Source organism: Miscanthus floridulus, chromosome 8 (genome assembly GCF_019320115.1).
Source record: "Miscanthus floridulus cultivar M001 chromosome 8, ASM1932011v1, whole genome shotgun sequence".
Classification (NCBI taxonomy): Eukaryota; Viridiplantae; Streptophyta; class Magnoliopsida; order Poales; family Poaceae; genus Miscanthus; species Miscanthus floridulus.
Window position 1 is genome coordinate 4973427 of NC_089587.1, and position 11857 is coordinate 4985283.

Genomic DNA, 11857 nt, shown 5'->3' on the forward strand with positions numbered 1-11857 from the left:
TTACAATGGAAAAATTAAAACTAGTGAGAGATCATCACATGGGTCAAATAATTAATCACATAATTATGCTAACCCTTGTGATGTAGGCAAGAAGAATGTATCAACCTCTTGTGATGATTTATTAGCTATGCCATGTTCTTCACATATAAATGCTTGTTCTACTTCTATGTCTTATGAGACTAACATTTTCAAGGAGAACAATGAGCTCAGAAGAGAAGTGAAGAAGTTGAGCAACAAGATAGAGAGGTGCTACAACTCTAAAGTCACCTTTGAGCATATGATGAACAATCAAAGAAGCTATGGTGACAAGAGTGGCCTTGGCTTCAAGAAGAAAATGACAAGGGCGAAAGAAAAAGAGAAAGAAAGATGAAGAAAGAAGCTCGTGAAAAGCTTTCTCATTTCATGTGCTACTGATGCCATGAAGTAGGACATCTTCATAATTCATGCCCCAACATAGATAAGCTCAAGTTGAATAAAGAAGAAGACAGGCTCAAGTACGTCAAGTGTTTCAAGTGCCACACATGGGGTCATTACACCTTCATGTGCCCAACCAAGAGATTGATGAAGAAATAAGAAGAGCCTTGACTAAAGCCACAAGTTGAGCAAGAACACAAGCCCCAAGAACACTTATCTATACATTATAGTTTTTTCAATGTGATTAATGCACGCACATTCTTGGTCGAAACAAAAGAGAACCATTTAAGCAATATCAGATACGCTAATTAGAATAGGGAAAATTGGTTCTATAGCACTCAAAGAACACTGTTTTCGAAAAATACCATCGAAAGATTTCCGTTACGTAAAATACCATTGAAAAAGCTTTCCGATACCTCTATCTAGCATTCCGTCACGGTAGCACGCAAACGTCGTGAAATCCACCTCTGCTCGCCGGACGAGAAAAAAAAAGCAATGTGTCCTTGTCCTCCGGCTCGATGTGGAGCACCAGCACTTGCTCGTGCTCATCTGGGGTCGCGCGAGCTGGCCACAAGGAGCACGGCGAGCAGTTCATCCAGGTCGGTAGCCTCACGCCCGAAGCAGCCTGCATGGCGGTGGCAGCGGCTTGGGCACCGGCGAGGCAAGGCACGCGCAGGAAGGTGGCCTTTGCTGCCGGCGGCGGTCGTCGTTGGGGTCGCAGCAAGCTCGTGCAGCTAATGTCCGTTCTCGGCATTGCGGCTTGCGGGTACCGCAGCTTCCACAGTTCCACATGCTCCTGTGTCGTGTCCCTTCTCTCTCTCCGTGGAAGTCAAAGGCTCGAAAGAAGTACATGTGAGTTCATCTCGGAGCTCCACTGCTTTCCTGTGGTAGAGAACGGAGCCCGGCAGCACGCACGAGCAGTAGAGCTCGCGCTCGGCAGCCCACACAAACATACGCCCCCACGTTGTGGAGCTTATGCCCAGCAGCTGTGTCGTGTGGCCCCCGCTGTCGAGCTCGCTCCCCACGTCCCCCGCGCAGCCAGTCCATGCTCCCAGCAAAGCCCACGCCGGCGGCCGGCGCTCGCACTTGGTGGAGCCTGCGTGCTGCAACGCTCACGCTCGGCCTCGTCAGCAGGCAGCAGCAGCCCACCGGCGCTCCAAGCGCCACCGCCTCACCTCGTCCACGATTCACGAGGAGCTCTCCAGCCTTGCGCCGTCGATTCTCTTTGCGAGCTTCGCGGTGCTCAAGGAAGAAGAAGGGGATGGGATTGACTATCAGAGCCTAGCCTGGCAAAGAAGGGAAGGACGGATGATCAATCACGGTGTTATCTCAAAATGTGACGGAATGGTAGATCTAATTAACGGACTATTCTTTCAATGGTATTTTACGTAACAGAAATCTTTCGATGATATTTTGTGGAAACGGTGTTCTTTCAATGCTATAGAACCAATTTTCCCATTAGAATATGTCAACAGAGTTGTAACCAACTCTATTCATGGGATGTGTAAGTATGAGGTTCAAAATGTTATTCTTATTCATGTAAGATGTTAAATCTGCCATGCAGTAGTGGCAGAACACCAGTAAATCCCATCCGGTTTCCTAATAGTAAATTCTTGCACACAGGAGTATATAGATCTCTAATTAAATTATTGGCCGCGGCGGCTTCACTCATGGCCTAGGGATCTTTACTGCCTTTAGCTCCCTCACTAATCTGAAAGTTGCTTGTAGTTATACTGAATACATGTTGGATATGATTGCGGCTAATAGTTTGGTGCCCCTAAAGTTTTTGGCAGTTAAATCTGAATTCAGTTGTTAGCGGTGCATCCAGGCTGTCTGTCTGTCACTCTGGTGAGTGATAGAGCAAAACACTCTGGTGAAGCAATACAGTACTCTTCTGGGTACACAACTAATCACATTTAGCATGATATCTATAATTATCAAGATGGACCAACAAGGGCAACTGTTGGTAGCACAAGAAACAAATAAAAATGAACGCAAAAATTAGTCAAATAAGAGACTTTCTAAATATCAAATGTATTTCTTGACACATTTGTATATTATATTATTGAAAATAGAAATGGATACTTGGAAGATTCTAGAACGATCTCGATATTAAAAGAGGTAATAAGGTATTTACCATCCAAGAGTCTAGAGCTAATTTCTGTTAATGGAAGAAACGACTAGAACATGCAACCATGCTTCATAGTGAATATAAGAAATTTCTAAGGCTTTGGTGACTACAAGACTAGATTGTTGCCATCCAAAAGGGTAAGATTATGAGAAAGTCTACAACAATATAGAAGGTAGATATTTAGCTCACTATGATATAGGGTGAAGTGTGGAATGATCTAGAATTAGAATATTTTGTATGGATTGATTTGGATGGTTGCCACTTAGCACCAATCCAATGGTCATGTATCAATATAAATAAAAGCTAAATACATAATAGTCATTTGTTGTTTAGTGTGAACTTTGACTATTAGGTACTAGAGACAGGCTTTAACAAGCACAAACCGGGGCAAGATGTGTCAAGAAATGAAATGGATTTCAAGTGAAAAAATAACTATGTGATGAATTTGAAATTTTGAATAGATCCTAAGATTGTGCATTTGTGTATAGATTTTGAGAAAAAACAAAAGACGCGATAAAAGATGGATCATAAGAAAAAACAAAGGACACCATCAATTTAAATAAAACAAGTCTTTTATAGTCGACAGATAGATGAAATACGGGAGATTGACTAGATATCATTGGTGCCTAAGTATAAGCGAAGAAACATAGTGAATGCCTCAGAGTACGAATAGACATCACACGAGCCGCTGTGTAAAACAAGAAATCAACGCCGATTCCGTTCAACACCCACACCCGTTCAACACCCACACCCGCACCCCTAAGGTAGCGTAGGAAGTAATTAAGTACTGCAAGCCCCTGTGTGATTTTCTGAACCTCGGGCCCCTGATAATCTGTTACGAGTTTGAGGAACGCTACGGTAAAATGCTTCAGTATCGTGAGCCTTACTGCAGGATCAAGAAGTCATTGTTCTCATTTGCTGATACTTGTAGGCTAGGGCATTGCATCACAGCTTACGGATACCGGTGCTCGGGAGGCGATATCCGAAATCTTCGTGTGCTAAGAATATGATTGGCGCCCCTACTGATGAGCCAGGACGTCTGCTCATCCACCCCGACGCCATCGATTCTTATGATTCTTATCACATGACAACCCTCAAGAACGTCCTGTTGAACAACACAACAAGTGAAGGTTACATGGATGTGGAGTAGCCGTCTCCTCCCTAGGAGGATCTTAGTGGGAGAACATCATCAAAAACATCTTCTAGGCCACTGCGTGCTTGGTCTGGTAAATTGAAAAACTCAGGTTCTAACCCACATTCTTAGTATCCTTAGTTTTGTGGTGAAAAACAGATATTCTCTTTTAGCACATTTTGGGTTGTTTCATGAGAATTGCACTTTCACTGTGTATGGGTGGTGGACTAGCTTATTGTATCGGTGCCAGTTCTTTGCATTAGGATTCAAATGCATCATATGTGGCAACCTACGCTTGTTTTCTTTTAGTCCCCTTAATTTTCAATTGGAACAGTACGTCTTGCCCATACTTTAGAGCTCGTAGTCCTTGCATCAATATATGTTTGTTTTGTGTCCACCAAGTTTAATGGACAGCAGCATGCTGTACAATGTCCATTTTACTCGAACACTGATTTTAGAAGTCTTCATCACTCATTTCCTGTTATACATATATCAGATGTATTTCTTACCACATCTCACATGGATTTCTTATCTAAAACTACAAATGAATAGCATATCACCTGAATGAGTCTGAAAATCTATAGTGTGTTGTCGCTTGCCCGTATTGTTTTGGAGACATTCATATCCAAACCATCACCTGTACCAATGTGACTACAACAGGGGCAGTATTTAAGTCAGTATTTCGTTTCTTTTCTTGGCAGGTGTTCTGCCGTTTCATTTCAGTAGGGAGCAACAGTTTAGAGTTTACAAAATGTAGCTTTACAAGGAGAACAGGGAAAGAAAAAAAGGGGTGGAATTCATGCTGATCAAACTTTGCCTCTGAATCCTGCTCAGCCATCAGTAATAGCCTAAGGTCATTCCTGATCACTTCTAGGAGTTCTTCTGTGCTGCGTGCTTTGTTATCGAAAATGTGTTTGTACCGCTCTTTCCATACGTTGGTCTGGCTCCTATCACTTCCTTGCCCAGTCTGTTGGGTCAGTTGCTTCCACCAGTCACAGATTTTCGTTCTGGTAATTGCTAGCCCTTGTTTCAGTGATCCAGGCCTCCACTTGCCGCCATAGTCTTTTTGTGTAGCTGCAGTTTACCGCCATAGTCTTTCATCAGTATTTCGCTTCTTTTTTACCTTTATTACGTCAGTTTGGAAGTATAAGTCCACACTGGAAACAGATGCAACGAGGTGAGATGAACTCTTGCACTTCTTGGCCTTTGGTATTGCTTTCATAACACTGATGAAAGGGTTCGTTCATCCATACACTTGTACAACAGGAAGGAACCTCTAACATTACAATTCCCTCCCCCGTTAGAAGATCCAATTTGAGCACTTAGATATGGACATCATTAGAGATTAGACCATGCGTCCATGCTGCCACTCCAACGCCCTCCTCCCTTGTCAAGCTTAGCTTCCACTGACCACAGCAGATCAGCAGCCACCACAGGGACAGGGGAGCTGGACCTTCCACTGCACTTGATCGCACGAAATAGTGCGTGGGGTACTTGTGCTCCGAGCCGTTGTAGTCATAGTAGAGCCTCTCCCCACTGGAGATGTGCCTGTTGGCCACCAGCAGCTCCCGGCAGTCGCCGCCCACGCCGAACCGCACGCACTTACGTTCTGCTTCTTCCTCCCCTCCCTAACAATCCAACAAGGTTCAGTCGTTCAGCACTGCAATGCGCAACGGGACATCTCTCTGTATACTCATGGCGTGTGGTTGTTGATGCCGTTGATGAATCGCGCGATGTTGCTGCGACGGTCGGGGCAGATTGACGAGGCTGCGTGCCGGCAATATGCCGCCGACAGCAGCGTCATCATGCTGTCGCCGTCGTCGTGCTCCCGGTTGCGGAGGAAGTCGACGTCGCCGACGTACTCGCTGATGATGGTGAGGTCTCGGATGGAGCGGTCCGCCTCCACGGTGAACCCTGCCACGGGGTCGTACGCCACAACCAGCGGCGGCCACTCCCCGCTCGCCATCATCCGCTGGCACGTCGCCAGCGTCTCCGCGTCCTCCCTGGTCAGCACCTGCATCCCGCAGGCCTCCAGCACCGCGCGGTTCTCTGACCGCGGCGCCATGCCGGTCTGGTACGTCAGCTCGTTGCTGAGGCGGCTCCCACCGCCGTCAGCGCCGTCGCCAGCGACGCCATCTGCCGAGCCGCTGCGCCGGGTCCGGGCTCGGGCTGAAGGGCGACAGCCTCCGCCTCTTCTTCTTCTTCGATACCACCAGCGCGCCGGCGGGCTTACGTTTCCGATTCTTCAGCTCTGCCAGCGTCGACCTCTGCTGGATCTTGAAGACATCCACGATCTTCGTCTGCACCAGCGCGAACTCTGCGGGACATAAAAAAATCGCTGATGGATGATTGATTGAGCCCAGAAGCAATTTCTCAAGCTCAAATGGCTACTTACAGCTGAAATCGCAAAGAAAGAGTACACATGCTTAGGCTTCTTGCCGGCGACGGTGGAAGCAGAGGCGGCGGATTCGGATTTGGATTTTGGAGGCCGGAGCGCGGCTAAAGATGGCAACGGGTACATCCCTGATGGGTATTGGCACTCATCCCCGCAAGCTAAAATCTATCCCATCCCTGTCCGGCTGTCCCCGTCCCCCGCTCATGGGTACAGATTTTCCCCGTCCGCATCCCTGTGCTCGACCGGGGATTTCATACCCGCCGAGTACCCGTACCCGAGTACACACCTGTGTATAATCAACATTACATGCCACCATACACATAGTTATAGCCCATAGGTCGGGATGAAAACGGGACAAGAAATTCCTATACCGACCGACACCGTATACCGCATTAACCGATCGCATACCGTTTTTATAGGAAAAATAGGAAACGGAAAACCGATGCCGTATTTTAGACACGAACATGATCAAAATCGGTTAAGGAGTTTTCCCGACCGTTTTCACGGTTCCCGTATTCAAGTAGGAAAACTCCCGCCGGTATTCCCGTATTCAAGCAGGACGAGAAAGATATGCTTTGGTCTACCGCCCTGGGTCTCCTTATGTAGCGAGTGCGCGCCTCCGCGTTGCTTGGCTTGGTGAGGTGGGACTAAACAAATGAACTAGCTGCGGTTCAGGCTCTACCGAGGTCGAGCGCCCTGGCAATATATTCTAATGGGTTGCGGCCCAACACAGCTGCCATCTTTTCCTTGCTTTGGGCCCACCCGTGGAACAGCGCGCTGGAGCCCAACAACACACTCCATACGTCTTCCTTCTCATTTTTTCTCCTCATTATTATTATCTTTTTCCTTTGTCATGTCAATAGGTGTTTTAGACCCATTTCGAATATCTTATTTTTATATTTTTTAGTATTTTGTCATGGGCAAGAAAGGGGCTAGCAGCGGTTCCCGTTTTGTGTTACCGCTTTCCGATCGTAATCGACATGTTCTCGTTCGAAATATTCCGTTCCCGATATCCCGTAATACCGGTTTCGTTTTCCCGTCCGGCCTTCCCGTTCTCGCTTTTGTTCCCGACAAAAAAATATAGGAACAGGAATGGTTAAGACATTTTCCCGACCGTTCCCGGCCGTTTTCATCCCTACCCATAGGCCATCATATGTTAACTAAGCCTATTTCATATATCATATTCATATACTATACACATATATAATAGCTTAGCGGTTCCCCGGCGGGTACCGGAATGAGTATACAGGAACGTCTCCGTACCTGCCATCCCTGTTGCTGATGGATTCTTGCCCATTTAGATCTCCACGGGTATAGATATCATTCATCCCTATCCCCTAATAGATCAAATACCCGTCGGATATCATGTATCGGGTACCCGTTGCTATCTTTAGGCACGGCAGGACGGGCAGTACCAGTCGCCGGTGGGGACGGGCGGGAGGATGATGGTCAGCGCGCTCCATGTAATATAAGTTTTGGTGGCCTGGCCTGGCCCAACCCGGACCCGGGCGGGCGTCGCAACGGATGAAGGTGTGGATGGGCCTTTGTGGTGCGACTGCAGTCGGCCATTTACTCCGGCGCTAAATGGGCCGGACAAGAGATTTGATGGACATTGTCACACGTTCCTTCCTTCCCAGTTGATGGAAATGTCCTCTCGAGGAAAAAAAGAAAAAATAAAGTACAGTACGTACATGTTAATAGGTTTCTGTGGAAAAAAGAGGGATTACTGGACATTTGCTGATTGTGCTCATTCTAGTGTCGCGTGTTATGACATTGTGCAGCCTGGACTGAGTGAGATCTGACTTGTCCTTTCATTCAATTCCACACATAGTTTTATCTCTACTACTCATGCCACCAAATGTTCACAAGTTCATAGCCAGTGTTGGGCGCACTAAAAACCTTCATCACTACGTAGTAAGACCTATGCATCACAAAACATGTTAGCTTGAATTTATCAACCCTACTTATCAGTTATGATACCGTGTTTCTCTCACAGCAAAACAACGTCAGCCATTGTCAGACGCCTGATGGGGGTCGTGACTTCCCCTTGATTGGAGGGTGAATTAGGGGAATAGAAGGGGGGATTAGAGGGAGGACGGCAGCCCTAGGGCTGGCCGTGCCTAGAGGGATGGAGGAGATGGTGGCAGCAGCAAGCTACAGCCGCCCTGGCTGAGGGTGGCCGACGTGGCCACGATGGCTAGGGCAAGAGGTGAGGCAGCAGTCTGCATGGAGGCGGCGGTGGGGGGCAGCAGCGATCCGCTGCTGCTGCTGCGGTACTAGGGCAGGGAGGCGCAGGGAGAGGAGAGGGGCGATGGTGGCAGGAGAAGAGCGGGAGAGAGGGGTTTTACCCCCAAACTGTTCTTATTTGATTGAAATGATACATCTCTCTTTATATTTATAGGGAGGACTCGACTCGATGAAAGCTCTAGTTTGGTTTTGGTTAATTGATGAAACCCTAAGTGCTAACCTAGTTTATCAAGATGATTATGAGATAGGTAGCACTACTCCAAGTGATGAAGCAATGGCGAAGATCATGACAATGGTGATGGTATGGTGATGGTCAAATGCTTAAACTTGAAAAAGAAGAAAGAGAAAAACAAAAGGCTCAAGGCAAAGGTATAAAATGTAGGAGCCATTTTGTTTTAGTGATCAAGACACTTAGTGAGTGTGATCACATTTAGGATAGATAGCCGTACTATTAAGAGGAGTGAAACTCGTATCGGAATGCGGTTATCAAAGTACCACTAGATGCTCTAACTCATTGCATATGCATTTAGGATCTAGTGGAGTGCTAACACCCTTGAAAATATTTGTGAAAATATGCTAACACATGTGCACAAGGTGTTTGCAGGGTTGAGATGGGTTTGGGTCCCTCTCGCTTTTGGAAAAATGAAATGTCTATTTTCTATTGCGCCGGATGCAAAATTCTTGGTGGTTTGCACATTTGAGCAAGGGTGAAGAAGTTAGAGTTGAAATGGAGTTGGTCGAAATGATGCTGGCGTCGGTCTACTGACCGGACGCTGGGTCACTCAGCGACCGGACGCTGAAAGGCTGCGTCCGGTCGAGCTGTCAGACGGCACAGTGGGTAGGGTTGAGCACCGGACGCTGGTCTGCGTCTGGTCAAGGTGGACCGGACGCGTCCGGTCGAAAAAACATGCCTCGGGGAGCTTACTGGAAACGACCGGACGCTGGGGCTTCAGCGTCCGGTCAGTTTTGACCGGAGCGTCCGGTCAGCTTCGTAGCCGTTGAAATCTGACGAACAGCGTTTGAAGCTGGTGACGTGTGGCGTCCATCGGGCGACCGAACGCTGAGGGCCAGCGTCCGGTCGGTATGACCGGAGCGTCCGGTCAGAGCGCGTTTTGCCCAGTGAAGGGATATAACGGCTCTATTTGATGGGGGCTCTATTTATAGCCCCATGGCCGACTCAAGGGATAACTTTTGCACATTTTCATTGGCATAGCAACCTTGTGAGCTTAGCCAAAGCCCTCCCACTCATCTCCATCATTGATCCATCATCATTGTGAGATTGGGAGAGAATCCAAGTGCATTGCTTGAGTGATTGCATCTAGAGGCACTTGGTATTCGTGTTGCGCTGCGGATTTCGCTTGTTTCTCTTGGTGGTTGCCACCACCTAGACGGTTGGAGCAGCGGTGAAGGATCGGCACGAGTTGGTGATTGTTCGTGGCTGCCTTCGATGATTGTGAGGGGAGTTGTACCTTCCCCGGCGGAGTGCCGAAAGGTAACTCTAGTAAATTGCTTGTGTCATTGAGTTACCTCACTTGTGGGTCGGTTCTTGTGGTGTCCTATCGTGTGGACGAGGTTTGTGAAACACCTCTTAGCCGCCGAACCACCAAGTGTTGGTCGACACAACGGGGACGTAGCGTGTTGGCAAGCACGTGAACCTCGGAAGAAAATCGATTGTCTCTTGTCTTTGGCATTCTCCCGGTGATTGGCTATATATTCATTTTGTGATTGGTTCATCCCCTACACGTCGGTATAATCACTCTACTCACTCATTTACATTCTTGTAAACTAGTTGATACAAGCTCTTTAGTGTAATTAGAATTGAGAGCTTGCTCTATTATTTACATTCATCTAGTTGAGCTCTTTAGAGTAGCAAGGTTGAGAGCTCTTAGTGAGTAATTACATACCAAGTTTGTGTGCCTAAGTATTCATTGCAATTAGAATTGTTGGATAGGTGGCTTGCAACCCTTGTAGAGCTAGAGCAAGTTTGCATTACGCTATTTGTCATACTAATCAAATTGCTCTAGTTGATTTGTAGATTTTTAAATAGGCTATTCACCCCCCTCTAGCCATATTAGAACCTTTCACTCGACTTAACTTACAAGCAAATCTAGGCCCTGTTCGGCTTACCCCATATTCGGCTTATTCGGCTTCTTTTTTCAGCCGGAACAGTGTTTTTTTCTCACAACAATTCAGTCGGAACAGTGTTTTCAGCCAGTTTCAGCCAAGTTTCAGACTAGCGAACGGGCCCCCTAGCTTCTAGACTATTCCTAAACCTAAACACTACAGTACCCCCCCATGATACAGTACCTATGGGGTACTGTTTGCGCCGGGCCTGATTGGCCCTGTTTGCACCGGGCCTGATTGGCCCGACTTGGGCCCTATACCTCCGTAGCCCTTCATGGCTACATTGGCCCGTGACAGCCATGCTGGATAGGATTGCAGCTTTATAGTTTGGTGCCTCTAAAGCTTTTAACATTAAAAGCCCATTTGGCCGGGCTCCCACACGGTAGCGCACTGTAGCGCGCATGAGCTCGAGCCGGGAAAAAAACGAGCTCCTCCGGCTCCGGCGCTGTCAGTGAGGGAGGAAAGGAGGAGAGAGAAAAACAGATTCGGTAAACAGGAGAGGAGTCAGAGGATCCGGAGCCAGGCTCTAAATCTGAATTTAGTTGTTAGCAGAGCATCCAGGTTGTCTGTCTGTACAGTACTCTTCAGGGTACACAACTTAGACTGTCTCCCACCACACGACCCTGATGCAAATAGGTCGGCTACAGTGTATTTGGTATCAAAATCACGCTCAGATAACCCAGAGATAGGACGCATTTTGGGTTCGAAGCGAACCGAAACGCAAATAAACGTCTCGAGAGAGAGACGACGCAAATCTCTAAAGCTGGACGTCAAAGGTGCCGCTCGCGGTGGGGGACGGAGGCGGCTCGCGCGGCGCCCCCTCCCGGCAGCAGCAACAGCCGGCGCAGCACCACCGGCGGCCCCTCCCCTCTCTCCTGCCTCCGCTCTTCCCTCACATCTCTCTCCCTCTCTCTGCCTTCCCTCCATTTCTCTCCCTTCCCCTCTCCCTTCCCTCCCGAAGTGGCGACGGGCGCGACGCGGCGGCGCCTGCGCCTGCTACGGCCGGCCCCTGGCGGCCCCCCTCCCTTCCCCCTTTTCTCCTCCGGGATTTATCATTCTTGCTTGTGATTTTCGTTCTTCACTGTGCTCTGTTTTTCGTTTCTGGAAAGGTTTTGCGTTCTTGGCTGTGATATGAAATTAACGAAGTTTGAGTTGGGTTTGAGCCATGATTCTGCTGGGATAGCTCACCAACATCATGGAGATCACTTGTGCGAGATTTGGGGCCGAGTTGTTTTGATTTGGCTCCGTTTTCGTCGATTCTCTTGGCCGCCCGTTTCCTTTCCCTTCTTCTGTTCGTGAGTCCATCCTGTTCGTGCTTTGAGCGTTCGTGGTTGGCAGCTGTGCTGCGAACCCAGCTCTGAGCGCTTGAGTGTCGTGCGCTCGTTCCCTTGCTGCTCTTCTGCACAACGCGGGG

General features: G+C 48.1%; 1 pseudogene; it reads right to left on the minus strand.

The window, feature by feature from the left end:
* Positions 1-4678: 4678 nt before the first annotated feature.
* On the minus strand, positions 4679-6478 carry LOC136468460 (histone-lysine N-methyltransferase ATXR6-like; annotated as a pseudogene).
* Between the last annotated feature and the right edge of the window lie 5379 nt (positions 6479-11857).